This window comes from Triticum urartu, chromosome 5A, assembly GCF_056163025.1.
Source record: "Triticum urartu cultivar PI428250 chromosome 5A, HENAU_Tu73, whole genome shotgun sequence".
NCBI lineage: Eukaryota > Viridiplantae > Streptophyta > Magnoliopsida > Poales > Poaceae > Triticum > Triticum urartu.
In genome coordinates this window covers 227,433,349-227,450,063 of record NC_141877.1, presented here as the reverse complement: position 1 = coordinate 227,450,063, position 16,715 = coordinate 227,433,349, and positions in this window count along the sequence as shown.

Sequence of the window (16,715 nt, the reverse complement as noted above, 5' to 3'; positions counted from 1 at the left end):
CGCGGCGAGGAGCAGCGGCGTCCGGGCGAGGTCGCCGGGCGATGCAGGTGACGGGGCGCACGGGGAAGCGGGGCGGCGCGCGCGGGCTTGGGTGGGCCGGGGGCGGCGGGCGCGCCACATGGCAGCACGCCACTGGCTGCGGGCGGGGGAGGCGACTCGTCCGGTGGGAACCGGACGTGTCCGGCGGCGGAGATGGGCGATTTGCTAGGGTTAGGGGTGGTTTTGCCCGAAATTTCAGGGGAGAGGGGGTTTATATAGGTAGAGGGAGCTAGGAGAGTCCAAATGAGGTGCGGTTTTCGGCCACGCGATCGTGATCGAACGACCGATAGGATGGAGGGGGTTTAGATGGGTTTTGGGCTACTTTGGATGGGTGTTGGGCTGCAACACACATGAGGCCTTTACGGTTCCTCGGTTAACCATTGGAGTATCAAACGAAGTCCAAATGGCGTGAAACTTGACAGGTGGTCTACCGGTAGTATACCAAGACCGCTTGGCAAGTCTCGGTCCAATCCGAGAACGTTTAACACCCGCACACGAAAAGAGGCAAAAGGGGACACCGGAGGACGTAGGAGCGCCGGAATGCAAAACGGACAACAGGGAAAATGCTCGGATGCATGGGACGAACACATATGCAAATGCGATGCACATGATGACATGATATGAGATGAATGACAAGGACAAAAGCAAAATGAAGACAAAACCCAACCATGAGGGAATATCATAACTTAGTGCTGAAAATGGCAAGAGTTGGAATACAAATATGGCAAGTTACATACGGGGCGTTACAACACTCCACCACTACGAAAGGATCTCGTCCCGAGATCTAGGACTGGAAAACTCTGGATATTCGGAACGGAGGTGGTCCTCGCGTTCCCAGGTGGCTGCACGGTCGGAATGATGTGACCACTTTACTTTCAGGAATTTGATAGACTTGTTGCGAGTCTTGTGCTCAGTTTCTTCAAGAATAGCAACGGGGTGCTCATGATAAGACATGTCTTCTTGGAGATCAATCTCTTCGAAGTTGATGGTGCGGTCAGGAGTCTTGAAACACTTGCAAAGCTGAGACACGTGAAACACATCATACACGTTTGCAAAGTTGGACGGAAGCTCAAGTTGATAGGCGAGATCGCATCTTTTGCCAATGATCTTGAAAGGACCCACGTATCTAGGGGCAAGCTTCCCTTTGATACCGAAGTGATGAGTACCTGTCATTGGAGAGACGCGGAGGTAGACATGGTCTCCGATCTCGAAAGCCAAGTCACGATGCTTGCTATCATAGTAACTCTTCTGGCGCGATTGCGCGGCTTTGAGATTTTCACGAATGACTTTGCACATTTCTTCAGCCTCTGTGATCAAGTCATTGCCAAGAAGTTGGCATTCACCAGTCTCTGACCAGTTAAGGGGAGTACGACACTTTCTGCCATAGAGAATCTCGAATGGGGCCTTGCCCGAACTCGCTTGGAAGCTGTTGTTGTAGGAGAACTCGGCATATGGAATACAATCTTCCCACTACATACCGAAAGAAATGACACATGCCCTGAGCATTTCTTCAAGAATTTGATTGACTCGCTTGACTTGGCCACTAGTTTGAGGATGAAAGGCTGTTCTGAAGCGAATGCTGGTGCCCATAGCCTTCTGAAAAGAATCCCAGAACTTAGAAGTAAAGATGCTTCCACGATCTGAAGATATCAACTGCGGAATGCCGTGCAGAGAGACAATCCTGGAGGTATATAGCTCTGCCAACTGAGCTTCTGTGATAGATTCTTTGATAGGAAGAAAATGAGCCAATTTAGTGAGCTTGTCGATGACAACAAATATAGCATCATTGCCATGCTTGGACATGGGAAATCCAGTCATGAAGTCCATCTCAATATGGTCAAACTTCCATTCTGGAATGGCAAGAGGTTGGAGGAGACTAGCTGGCCGTTGGTGTTCTGCTTTCACTCTTCTGCAGACATCACATTCATTCACGAACTGAGCAATCTCGCGCTTCATTCGAGTCCACCAATACGACTGCTTGAGGTCATGGTACATCTTTGTACTACCAGGATGAATAGATAGGAGTGAATTGTGAGCCTTGTTCATAATGACTTTACGAAGGTCACCCTTAGGAACAACAATGCGATCCTTGAAGAAAAGAGTATCTTTGTCATCAAGGCGATAGCACTTGTACTTGGGTTGGTTGTTGGCAATCCCAATCTTCACCTTCTTCACCATGGCATCAAGAAGTTGAGCCTCACAAATCTGATCTTCCAAAGTAGGAGAGACTTGGAGGTTGACAAGGAATCCTTGAGGAACAACTTGGAGATTAAGTTTGCGGAAAGCTTCACAAAGATCCGGTTGGAAGGGCTTGAGAATCAAACTATTGCAGTAAGCCTTCCTGCTCAAAGCGTCAGCAATGACATTGGCCTTGCCTGGAGTATATTCAATACTCAGATTATACTCTTGAATCATTTCGACCCAACGAGTCTGCCTGAGGTTGAGGTTGGGCTGAGTGAAGATGTAATTGAGACTCTTATGATCAATGAAGATGTCCACTTTCTTTCCCAACAAGAGATGTCTCCATGTTAAAAGAGCATGGACAACTGCCGCCAACTCGAGGTCATGAGTGGGGTAGTTCTTTTCGTTGGGCTTCAACTGGCGAGAGGTATACACCACAACTTTCTTCTCTTGCATTAACACAACACCGAGACCTTGAAGGGAAGCATCACAGAAAACCTCAAATGGTTTGGATTCATCAGGAGGAGTCAGAATTGGAGCCGTGTCTAACTTCTCTTTGAGGGTGTTGAAAGCGATGTCACATTCAGGCGTCCAGACATACTTCACATGCTTCTGGAGGAGGTTGGAAAGAGGCTTCGCGATCTTAGAGAAATTCTCAACGAATCTTCGACAATAGCTTGCGAGTCCAAGAAAGCTGCGGAGCTGCTTCACATTCTGAGGCGGTTCCCAATTCAAAATTGCAGACACCTTCTCAGGATTAACAGCTATGCCCTTGGCGGAGATGATATGCCCAAGGTAGAGAACCTCATCGAGCCAAAACTCGCACTTTGAAAACTTTGCATAGAACTGATGTTCTCTGAGTTTGTCGAGTACCAATCTCAAGTGCTTGGCATGATCCTCCTTGTTCTTGGAAAAGACCAAAATTTCATCGAGATAGACCAAGACGAAGTCATTTGTGTAGGGGTTGAAGATGAAGTTCATCATGCGAGAGAATGTTGGAGGAGCATTGACAAGGCCGACAGACATGACAGTGTATTCATAGGAACCATAGCTTGTTCTGAATGCTGTCTTGGGGATGTCTTGTTCACGAATGCGAATCTGATGATAGCCCATATGGAGGTCAAGATTGGAGAATACTTGAGCACCCTTGAGTTGTTCGAAAATCTCGTTGATGTTGGGAAGTGGGTACTTGTTCTTTATGGTCTTCTTGTTCAATGGGCGGTAGTCGACACAAAGTCGGTCCGTGCCATCCTTCTTCTTGACAAAAAGAACACCACAACCCCATGGAGAAGAACTCGGTCGGATCAGACCCATACACTCTTGTATATCGAGTTGTTTCTTCAGCTCCTTCAACTCTTCTGGTCCAAGCTTGTAAGGACGTTTGCAAACAGGTTCCGTGCCAGGCTCTAGATCAATGACGAATTCAACTGGCCGGTGAGGAGGCATTCCTGGAAGCTCTTCTAGAAAGACGTCTTGATATTCACAAATGACTGGAATCCGAGAGATGGCATTCAGCTCGCCCTTCTCATTGAGACAAAACAGTCGAATGGTATCATCATGAGCTGCATAGATGATCACATCTTCAAACGAGTGTGTCAATTGAATCTGCCTAGTAGCACAATCAAGTTGAGCCTTGTGCTTAGAAAGCCAGTCAATGCCGAGAATTAGATCAATATCTGAGTCACCAAGGACCATTGGAGAAGACAGAAACTTATAGTCACCCATCTTGATAGAAACATTCGGGATCATCGTGGTAGCCCTCATAGACTTGGCCGGAGAAACCACTCCCATAGGTTTACCCAACATTTCCGAAACGAAGTCATGCTTTGAAACAAATGATCTTGACATGAAACAATGCGATGCACCAGTATCAAAAAGGACTTTTGCAGGAGTAGAGTTTACTGGAAAGTTACCCATGATCACTTATGAAGAGTCCTCTGCCTGAGCTGCGTTCACCATGTTGACCTTTGCAAACTTGGGATTATGCTTGACCACTGCATTGCTGGCAGGTCTCACAGGAGGAGGAGGTGGAAGACGCCTCTGGTTGAAGCATATGTTTGCATAGTGACCCTTCTGCTGACACTTGTTGCATGTGACCTCTGAGAGCGGCCGGTGATACAGAGCACTTGATCTTGGAGCATGAGACGAAGCTTTGTTTTGAAAGCCTGGGTTGGGTGGGTGGGAAGATCCATTGCCACCTTTGCTCTTCTGCTGATAAGGCTGACGGAACGGAGGAGGAGGAGGCAACCAATACTTTTGCTGCTTAGCTGCCACTTGAGTTGAAGAAGAAGGATTTGCATCCCTGACTCTCTTCTTAGATGCATCGCACTTGAGCTGAGCAGCCTCTTGCTTTAATGCCATATTGTAGAACTCATCATATTTTTTTGGCTCAAAAAGCACAAGAGCTAGTTGCAGATCTTCTCTGAGGCCACCTCTGAATTGATAAATCATGCTCTTCTCGTCAGGGACGTCTTGCTTGGCGAAGCGAGCGAGCTTCTGGAACATGATGTTGTATTGGTAAACAGACAAGCTGCCTTGCTTCAGATTGCGGAACTCCTCATGCTTTCTCTCGACAACACTCTAAGGAATGTGGTGAGCTCTGAAGTCTTGGCGGAAATCATCCCAGGTAATCACACGACCTCCTCTAGAATCTTTGTATTGTTGATACCACTCAGCAGCTTGGTCTTTGAGTTGGAACGAAGCAAACTTGACAAAGTCCTCAGGCCTGATGTTGCTGCACTCAAAATGTTTGCAGATATCCACGAGCCAATCATCAGCGTCCGTGGCCTCGACACAGTTACTAAAAGACTTCAGCTGGTTTGCGAGGAACTAATTGAGGGTAGCAAACTGAGTTTGATTGTTGCCATGGCCTAGATTTCCTTGGTTGCGCTCTTGAAAGAGTTGCATAATCAACTGCGTGTTGGCGTTGGTAGCGGCCATCACAACTTGCCATGCCTCCAGAGGTGGAGGTGGTGGCGGCGGTTCCGGATTCTGACGCGTTGGAGGAGCCATCCTGAAGAGGGTGACATCTGTTAGCATCTTGAAAGACATATATTCAAGCTGAATCAAATGGATCGAAATTGCAACATGTAGCCTTAACATTCGAACAAGAATGAACGAATGAATTCCAAATTAAATGGTCACACTTCCATAAATTGAGAAGCCACTTAGATAGAGGTAGATGAATAAAACAACAAGGTACCGACATGAACAAATAATTGGTAAGGATTACCCAATCACAAACCAAATATCTGCGGAAGAAATACTAGAGCTACATGAATTCCCACCTATGAAACTCCCGAAACTTTCCGGCTATGCAATCAGGTGTTGGGGATACAGGGGAATCATAATATCTCACCCAAAACTAGCAAATCCTACATCTAGCTGTATCCATCCTTCAACACATAACCAAGAAACCTTCGGAAATCATTTACCTCAACCTTCAAAAAGCATCCATTATACGAGTTATGGCAATACTCCCGAACTCCCGCCCCAGTACTGGGTGGCGTCGAGGTTATCTCACCAACAACTGCATAAAAGAGATTTTCGATGTCGGCGAAACTAAACTCAGGTATTCCAGAACTGCAACGATAAAATTGTGACGACAACACCTCGGAGCTCAACTCCCCGGGACACTGCCACAACCCCTAAATGTCAGGAGGCACCAAGAACAATGTTCTTGTCACAAAACCATCAGAACGATTCCAGGATACCCGCGTGATCCTATTTTTAGTGAAATTTGAGAAGAGAAGAGTCAAAACTCTACGTCAGGATGCCTCACCAGAGCGATGAAGGGACTGAGGAGTAAAAAGAATTCTACTCTCCGATATATATAATCCTAAAAGACTCAAAACATTTTTCTAGACTCAACAACGCCAGCAATTCGATCAAGCAGGGGGCTCCTAAGTCGGGGAAGGCTCTGATTACCAACTTGTAACACCCACGATGCGGCTATATCTCCCACGTGTCAGAGCACGACTTAGAGGCATAACCGCATTGTAGGCATGTCGCATGTACTGAATAAGAAAGAGGTACAGAGTTGGCTTACAATCGCCACTTCACATAATACATAAATATAGCATTACATCATCTAGATACAATCAAGGTCCGACTATGGAACCAAAATAAAGACAACCCCAAATGCATAAGATCCCCGATCGCCCCCAACTGGGCTCCACTACTGATCGTCTAGAAAGGAAATGTAGTAGCGTCCTGAGTCCTCATCAAACTCCCACTTGAGTTCAGTCGCATCTCCTGGAATGGTATCATCGGCACCTGCATCTGGTTTTGGAAGTAATCTGTGAGTCACGGGGACTCAGCAATCTCACACCCTCGCGATCAAGACTATTTAAGCTTATGGGTAGGGAAAAGGTATGAGGTGGAGCTGCAGCAAGCACTAGCATATATGGTGGCTAACATACGCAAATGAGAGCGAGAAGAGAAGGCAAAGCACGTTCGAGAATCTATGATCAAGAAGTGATCCTAGAACTACTTACGTTCAAGCATAACACGAGACCGTGTTCTCTTCCCGGACTCCGCCGAAAAGAGACCATCACAGCTACACACGCTGTTGATTCATTTTAATTAAGTTAAGTTTCAGGTTTTCTACAACCGGACATTAACAAATTCCCATCTGCCCATAACCGCGGGCACAGCTTTCGAAAGTTCAAATCCCTGCAGGGGTGTCCCAACTTAGCCCATCACAAGCTCTCACGGTCAACGAAGGATATTCCTTCTCCCAGGACGGCCCGATCAGACTCGGAATCCCGGTTACAAGACATTTCGACAATGGTAAAACAAGACCAGCAAGACCACCCGCTGTGCCGACAAATCCCGATAGGAGCTGCGCATATCTCGTTCTCAGGGCACACCGGATAAGCTAAGCATACGGGAGCCAACGTAACCCAAGTTGCCAAGGGACGGCCCCACACGGTGCTCTAGGTTGGACCAACACTTAGAGAAGCACTGGCCCCGGGGGGTTAAAATAAAGATGACCCTTGAGTCCGCGAAACCCAAGGGAAAAAGGCTAGGTGGCAAATGGTAAAACTAAGGTTGGGCCTTGCTGGAGGAGTTTTATTCAAGGCGAACTGTCAAGGGGTTCCCATTATAACCCAACCGCGTAAGGAACGCAAAATCAAGGAACATAACACCGGTATGACGGAAACTAGGGCGGCAAGAGTGGAACAAAACACCAGGCATAAGGCCGAGCCTTCCACCCTTTACCAAGTATATAGGTGCATTAAAGTAAACCAGATATAATAATGATATCCCAACAATAAACATGTTCCAACAAGGAACAAACTCCAATCTTCACCTGCAAATAGCAACGCTATAAGAGGGGCTGAGCAAAGCGGTAACATAGCCAAACAACAGTTTGCTAGGACAAGGTGGGTTAGAGGTTTGACATGGCAATATGGGAGGCATGATAAAGCATGTGGTAGGTATCGCGGCATAGTCATAGCAATAGAGCGAGCAACTAGCAAGCAAAGATAGAAGTGATTTCGAGGGTATGGTCATCTTGCCTGCAAAGTTCTTCGAGTTGACGTAAGCTTGATCCTCCTAAGTGTACTCAATGGGTTCCTCGATCACGTACTCGTCTCCCGGCTCTATCCAAGAAAGAACACAAGCAAAGGGAACCACAATCAACCACGGTGCAATGCGCAAGCAACATGATGCAAAACATGGCATGATATGCAGGATGTAAAATGCAATGCATATGCGTGCTCCAGAAGGAAAAGATTGAACCAGGCCTCAACTTGGCAAACCAAGAGCGCCGCTGGAAAGTTGAGTTGATTTCGGTCGAAATCAATATAAAGATCACCGGAATCGGATGCACGGTTTGCAAATGGCAAGGAAAACAATAATGGCACTATTCTGCGATTAACAGCACGATGCCATCTAAAATGCAACAAGAAACTAAGCTACTGCACTCTAACATAGCAACAAAGCACATGACAGTGATCCACTCAAGATGCTTGACAAAAGATGAACACTGAGCTATGGCTAAAACACTCAATAGCAGGTTCAAACAAGCATGGCAAAAGTGCAAAAGATATCAGGTTCACAGACTTGGTGAAAATAACAACATGTCAGGATTTAACATCAGGAAGCAATGTATAGAGCAAGATAACAAAATGCTACAGGAACATATCATGGTAAAGCAAGGCATGGCAGGAAACTGCTCAAAGCATATAACAAAAGTGCCTTACTGACCATAAGCCAAAAAGGATCAGAAGATACAATGGCAACCATGTAAACATAGCAAGTTTCGTTAACAGATTCAGACTTGGCAGAAAACTGGACATGGCATAAACAGAGTTACGTAGGCATGTTTGCGAGCTCGATGCACTCGCCACAAGGCATTGCATGACAAACTAAGCATACACCCAACAAGAAGACATGTTCAGGAAGCTAACCATGGCAAGTACCATCTCGTAGCATGCAAGGATCAACTACAACAACCTCGGCAAAATTGATTAACACATAAACAATCTGCCAGGAACATTTTATAGCAAAAGTAGAGCACGATTGAGTCATGCTAGGTTACTCCATAATTGCAAAAAAAGACATGGATGGATAGAACATAAAAATATCTCAAAATCATCCTTACTGAACCTGCTCAAAGGAGGCATGGATCACTCTGTAGCAACATGAATACATGGCATAAAAATAACATCAGGGAAAAGACTTAGAAGAATTCTAAGTCCCTGAAATCAGCAACATCACGAGAGCTACTTTGCATGCTTGTGCTAGTCACCACATTGATCACAAAAATATATGGCATACACCCCTGTAAAGATGGCATGGCATATCCCAAAACACATGTAGGGCTCAAGTTCATAGGAGGCACACAATAATCATTGGAAAAAATGACAAATGTCCATAATCTGTTAAGAAACAGAAACTAACATTTTATAGCACTCTTGCAACAGCATTTAGGGCATCAAGATGAACTCAAACAAGCATGGTGCAATGGAATGAAATGAAGAGGACATCCAGACGAACAAATCGATATATCACATGCGCAAAACGGAGCTACGGATGATGAGATATGGCCTGATGAACATGCCTAGAAAATATAGGGACTTAGGGGAAAATCACCTCCCAGATCTGGATCTAGGGTTCGCACGTGGACCGAGGTTCGACGGCGGGGTCATCGGAGAATTTGCCGGAGAGGAGGGAGCGCCGGCCGGAGCTGTAGGTCACCGCGAAGGGCCTTTATTTTACTTTATGCAATTTTTATTTTGAATTTGAGTCTTCATCTTCTCTTATAAAGCACCAACTAGGGGCCACTATGATTGTACTTGAGCATTGGGTGTAGCTAATATGCGAGTGTGTTTCATGAATGGATCAATGATTGAGCATGATGGGCTAGGGATAGCTTATTTTAGCGGTGATATTTTGAAAGACTTGGTTGCTTGTTGATATGATTGAGTATCTAAATTATCATGTCAAAACTAGACTATTGCTTTAACCAATATAAAAGTCCAAATGTCCATGCTATAAAGAAATGAATATGATATGACATGTTAGACAACATTCCACATCAAAAATTCTATTTTTATCATTTACCTACTCGAGGACGAGCAGGAATTAAGCTTGGGGATGCTGATACCTCTCTAATGTATCTATAATTTTTTTTATTGTTCCATGCTATTATATTATCATTCTTGGAAGTTTTATAATCATTTTATAGTCATTTTTTGGTACTAACCTATTGACATAGTGCGAAGTGCCAGTTGCTATTTTTTTCCATTTTTTTACATCGCAAGTAATCAATATCAAACGGTGTCCAAACATAGCGAAACTTTTTGTGGATTTTTTGGACCATAAGACATCCAATGGACCAGAAAACTTTTTGTGCCCACCTCGGGTGCCCCCCAGACCGCCTCTTTACTCTAAAAATACCCCAATATTCCAGAAACCCTAGGGGAGTCGATGAAAATCAATTCCAGTCGCTGCAGAGTCTAGAACCACCAGATCCAATCTAGACACCATCATGGAGGGGTTCACCACTTCCATTGGTGCCTCTCCGATGATGCGTGAGTAGTTCTTTGTAGACCTTCGGGTCCGTAGTTAGTAGCTAGATGGCTTCCTCTCTCTTGTTTGATTCTCAATACAATGGTCTCTTGGAGATCCATATGATGTAATTCTTTTGCGGTGTGTTTGTTGGGATCCGATGAACTTTGAGTTTATGATCAAATCTATCTCTTTTTATCCATGGAAGTTATTTGAATCTTCTTTGATCTCTTATATGCATGATTGCTTATAGCCTCGTATTTCTTCTCCGATATTTGGGTTTTGTTTGGCCAACTTGATTTATTTATCTTGCAGGGAAGAAGTGCTTTGTAGTGGGTTCGATCTTACAGTGCTTGATCCCAGTGATAAAAGGGGAATTGACACGTATGTATCATTGCTACTAAGGATAAAATGATGGGTTCTATTTCTACATAAATAGATCTTGTCTACATCATGTCATCGTTCTTATTGCATTACTCCGTTTCTCCATGAACTTAATACACTAGATGCATGCTGGATAGTGGTCGATGTGTGGAGTAATAGTAGTAGATGTAGGTAGGAGTCGGTCTACTAATCTTAGACGTGATGCCTATTTAATGATCATTGCCTGGATATTGTCATGATTATTTGAAGTTCTATCAATTGCCTAATAATAATTCGTTTACCCACTATTTGCTATTTTTCTCGAGAGAAGCCACTAGTGAAACCTACGGCCACCGGGTCTCTTTCTCATATTATTTGCCTTTGCGATCTATTTTATTTGCCTTTTATTTTCAGATCTATTAAACCAAAAATACAAAAATACCTTGCTGCAATTTATTCTTATTTATTTTATTTGGCGTTCGATCTATCAATCTACTACAATTTATTCACGTCCGTTTGCCAATTTCTGGTGTTGTTACACGAAAGGGATTGACAACCCCTTTAATACGCCAGGTTGTGAGTATTTGTTATTTGTGTGCAGGTGCCGTTTACATATTATTGCTTGGTTCTCCTACTAGTTCGATAACCTTGGTCTCATCACTGAGGGAAATACCTACCGTCGATGTGCTGCATCATCCCTTCCTCTTTGGGGAAATATCGACGTACCTTCAAGCCGCATCAGTCAGTGCGGTGCTCGTCATAGAACGGGAATCCGAGGGCCACAAGCTGCAAGTCCAAAAGTCGGTCTACTACGTGTCCGAGGTGCTTACGCCATGAAAATCATGATACCCACATTATCAAAATATAGCCTACACGGTCTTCATGGCATCTCTAAAGCTACATCGTTACTTTCAAGAATGTTCGGTCATAGTAGTGTCAGAAGTCCCCTTGAACGATATAATCAATAACAAGGATGCTACGGGCTGCATCGCCAAATGGACCATCGAGCTTCTCCCCTTTGAGATAACATACAAGCCACACCGATCCATCAAATCTCACATGCTGGCCGATTTCATAGCCGAATGGACCGAGGCCGAATTACCCAGGAAGTACTCCACATACTCTCACTAGACAATGTACTTCAACGGCTCAAAGATGTTGGCCGGACTAGGGGCTGGGGTCATCCTCATCTTCCCCACAGGAGACACCATTCGGTATGTCCTCCAAATAATGTATACAGACTCGAAAAACACAGCCAAGTACAAGGCACTATTACATGGTCTTCGCATGGCCACATCAATGGGCGTACAGCGCCTCAAGGTAAGGGGAGACTCGAATCTGGCAATCTCTCAAGTAAACGGCAAATTCAACGCCAAAGACCCTAAGATGGCGGCATATAGAAACGTGGTCCTCCGGATATCTACTCGATTTGAGGGCCTAGAATTTCACCATGTCGTTAGAGACAACAATCAAGCAGCCAGTATCCTTGCTCACATGGGCACCAAGCGCGACCCGGTTCCTAAAAACACCTTCCTCGAACGGCTCTTTAAGCCCTCCGTGGTATGGCAGGACGACGTATCCGGTGCACCAACCCATGTGCCCGCTCACAGTGCCTCGCCCGAAAACGAACAAGACGATCAGGTCATCGGCAGCTCCACACATGAGGTAATGCTCGTAATCCCACCCTGGACAGAGCCCTTGTTAGCCTACCTCACACAGCATCAGCTTCCGGAGGATCAAACCGAAGCTCGACGCATAGTTCTCTGCTCTAAAGCATACAAGGTCCATGAAGGTGAACTCTATAAGAAGAGTACCACAAGAGTTTTACAAAGGTGCATCTCCGAAGAGGAGGGACATCAGCTTTTGGCAGAGATACACGCGGGCATGGGTGGACACCATGCGGCAGCTCGGGCTTTGGCCAGCAAAGCTTTCTGAGAAGGTTTTTTCTAGCGTACCGCCCGCGGGGATGCCCGGACACTAGTCCAACACTGCGTCGAATGCCAGTTGTTCGCAAATCAAAGCCACATGCCCCCCACAGCTCTCCGAATGATACCTATCATGTGGCCTTTTGCGGTCTGGGGTCTTGACATGGTCATACCACTCAAAGGGGGGACAAACAAAAAGAAGTACCTACTGGTCATGGTCAAAAAGCTCACCAAGTGGATTGAGGCAAGACCCGTCACTTCGGCAGAATCCGGACCTATCATCGACTTCTTATCCGATGTCATACACCATTATGGTGTCCCCCATAGCATAATTACCGATAATGATACCAACTTCACCGCCCAGGAAGTTAAATACCGGTGTGATAAAATGGGAATTAAGCTTGATTACACTTGAGTGTACCACCCACAGACCAACGGGCAGGTCGAACGGGCCAATGGACTCATTATGAGCGGCATTAAGCCTCGCCTAGTTCGATCCCTTGAACAACCAGACTGTCATTGGGTCGAGGAACTCGATTCCGTACTATGGGGGTTGCGGACCACCCCTAATCGGTTAACCGGATGCACACCATTTTTATGGTATACGGTGCGGAAGCAGTTCTCCCATGCAACCTTATCCATGAAACGCCAAGAGTGCGCATGTATGAAAAAAAGGAAGCCAAGCAAGATTGGCAGGACAATCTAGATGCTCTGGAAGAAGAGTGAGACATAGCTCGGGCTTAGTACGTGTTCTATCAATAGCAAGCATGACGTTACCACAACCGCGAAGTCCGGGCAAAGACATACAACGCGGGAGACCTTGTCCTCCGACTCCCAAAAAATAGAAGAACAAACTATCACCTAAGTGGGAGGGACTGTATACCAGCGATGAAGTACTTGTAGGAGGAGCGTATCATCTTCGCCGCCCGTCTAACAATGGCCTTGAGCTGAACTCGTGGAACGCATCAAGGCTGCAACATTTTTACGCCTGAGTCCGACATCAATTTTCTCCTTTCCTTTCTTTGATTTTACCCTTTTCCCTCTTTTGTCATGGGGCTAGTTTGGCTAAATCGAACCATACAAGGCCCACACTATATACAAAATTAAATGTAATACCCAGCCTTGCTTGGGGGCTCCCTTGGATGAGCTGCATATATGCATAAATCGCATTCATTATGACCGCATCCTTCCCATACATGTTAAGCCAACATATGCACTTGTTTGACTTAAGATCTTTGCCAAGCCGGGTTGGCTGGCTGTTGTCATTACCCCTACGTTCTCGATTGTTCGGGTAGGGATTAAAGGGAGGACCTCTGCGATTGTTACAACTGGGTCACCCAGGACCGTACCTCAGACGGGAGAAGCCCAAACACTACAAAAAATACACTTCCGTGATGATACGTGTTTGTCACAGTAGGTCGCTTTTTTGTCATGCATGTACATCCATGAAAAATTTATGACAAAATGAAGATAGTCATACCTGTGCTGTCGTAGAAGTGTTCCATGACATTACCAAAATTATCATCACGGAAGTGTCCACTTCCATGACGATAAATTGCGCATCACAGAAGTGCTTTCGTCAAGGGTGACCGACACGTGGCATCCACCGTAACGGAACGACGTTAAGCTATCGGGCCGGGTTTTGGATCCGATAACCCGTTAACAGCCCCGACCAATGGGGATTTTCCACGTGTAAAATCATCATTGGCTAGAGGAAACACGTGTCGGCTCATCGTCGGGACAGATGTTATCCACTCATTGGACAGAAGGCGCCTATGATACGTCAACACGTGGCACGGCCCAACAAGTTTAAATGGGCCGGCCCAACTAAAGGCCCACAAGATTTTGGGGACCATAATGGGCCATCCCAGCTAAAGGCCCACGAGATTTTGCGGACCATAATGGGCTGGCCCAGCTAAAGGCCCACAAGATTTCGCGGGCCATAATGGGCCAGCCCAGGTAAAGGCCCACAAGATTTTCGTGTGCCATAATAGGCCGGCCCAGGTAAAGGCCCACAGCGACTCTAGCCCATAATGAACAGTAATTTTCTTTATACCTGTTAACGGCCCGTGATTTACATGGGCCGTTTCCAGCCCGTGTTAGCTTTCGGCCTATTGACGGCCCATACGTTCTTGGGCTCCTTTTCGGCCCTTGATTACTTCCGGCCCGTTACTGGCCTGTTCCCCTAATGGGCCAAATTCGGCCCATGGCAAGAGCCGTCCCGTTACTGGCCTGTTCCACTAATGGGCCAAATTCGACCCATGGCAAGAGTCGGCCCGTTACTGGCCTGTTACCCTAATGGGACAAATTCGGCCCATGGCAAGAGTCGGCCCGTTACTGGCTTGTTACCCTAATGGGCCAAATTCGGCCCATGGCAAGAGTCAGCCCGTTTCTGGCCTGTTAACTCGTTGTGCCGTTTCCAGCCCGTCCTATATTCTGGCCCATTAACGACCCATTATGCCTATGACAGAATTAAGCCTTTGCTGTCCTACGGCCTGTTAACGGCCTGTTACCGTGCTGGGCCGATACCAATTACGCCCGATTATGGCCCATGTAGACCCATTTATCCGACGGCCCGAGGCCCACTGATTATAGGCCCATTTATGGACAGCCCGTAGGAGACCCATGGATCCTATGGCCGTATATGGCCCATGGTAGTTGCGACCACTAGCAAACTAGCGAAAAAGAAGACTAGGAAATAAATAAGGCCGAAACTAACGCTAGGCTATTAAGGTGATTGCACAGATTACATCCACTCGACATCAAAGATCGCCACCAATGCAAATATAGGGAACACCCTACACTATACAAAAATGGCTTGCTGTTTTCTTCAGGCGGTGGCTGCATGTTAAGAATAAATTTTGTATCGCACCAAAACAAATTACAACTATATAACAAAAGGAAGGTTGGCATAAAACTTAACAGTCTAGCAGATAAATGCACCACCAGAAGTTCAGAAGCTCAGGTCAATTTTGACCTGACTGTTACATTTTCATGATGTATTGTCTGGTGAAGCACCATAACCCTCGCCTTCATTTCCCCTAGGCTTCTGAACAACATAGCAAATGTCTGATAGTCTGGTTTCAAAACCATGCATATCTTGACGACATTGAGCAATGTTTATCCTTGTTTCACAAAGGGTCTCTGTTAGGGAATGGACTTGTGTCTGGAGCGCAGATACACCATTGCTTTGACCTTGCATATCTTGATCATGAGGCTGTTTGGATGATATTGCCTTAACAACCAACCCAGTATTATGCAGGAACGTGCTTTTGGCACTATTAGTGGACAGGTACTGACCCACTGCAGCAAGAGCTGACATTGCGGTTGTAGTTGCCTCGCCACCTTCAGAAGGTGGTGGTTCCACCATTTTTTCCATAGCTCGCTGAAAATTTGAGGTTTTACATTAGTAGTACCAGAACAGAAGATATTATGGAGGCAGCAAAACCAAACAAAATAGCTTTGGTCTATATACAGAACTTATTCTGGTGAACCCATGTAAAATATTAGTTGTATTTTATTGCAAAGTACATAATAAAACCAGGTTCCAAACATATGACCATGTACCATCGCTAATGTATTGTCTACTTCTTCACATTGTATTGAGGGCTAAGGATAAAGGGACGAAGTTTATAATACGGTAAGCATAGTATGACATCATTCATATCACAAAACAACTGAGAACAGACAAACATGCAATTGTAACGTTGTGTGGGCAAGTCCAGCATGGAACTAGATTATGGGTCAAGATCAAAGGAACATCACTCCTCTCTTTTAAACCTTGTAAGGTGCAATGATACACTAAGACAATTGTGTATAAAATTGAAAAGAGTAATAGACATTGGTTGCAAACCATGCAGTTCAAGGCACAAGTCAGAGTAAGTAGTAGTTAAAAGGCATGAGGATTAAGGACTTACAACAACGGCTTTGACTGGTGTAGTCATGCCCTTCTTTTTGCTGGTGTGACAGTCCTTGAAGATTTCCATAACATTTGGTTCAGGTACTTTTTGGTCCTTGCGGGCTTTCCTTTGCATTTGGAACAAGTCAATATAGATCTGATAATATGGTACATCGAAAAGAGTGAAACAACAGCTAATTACAAGAGCCTCGCAGTGTGCAATATAGCTACGAGATCCTGTCGTCTGTTGGAATTTCACTTTCGTACGGTTGGCCTTGTTCTTTGAACAG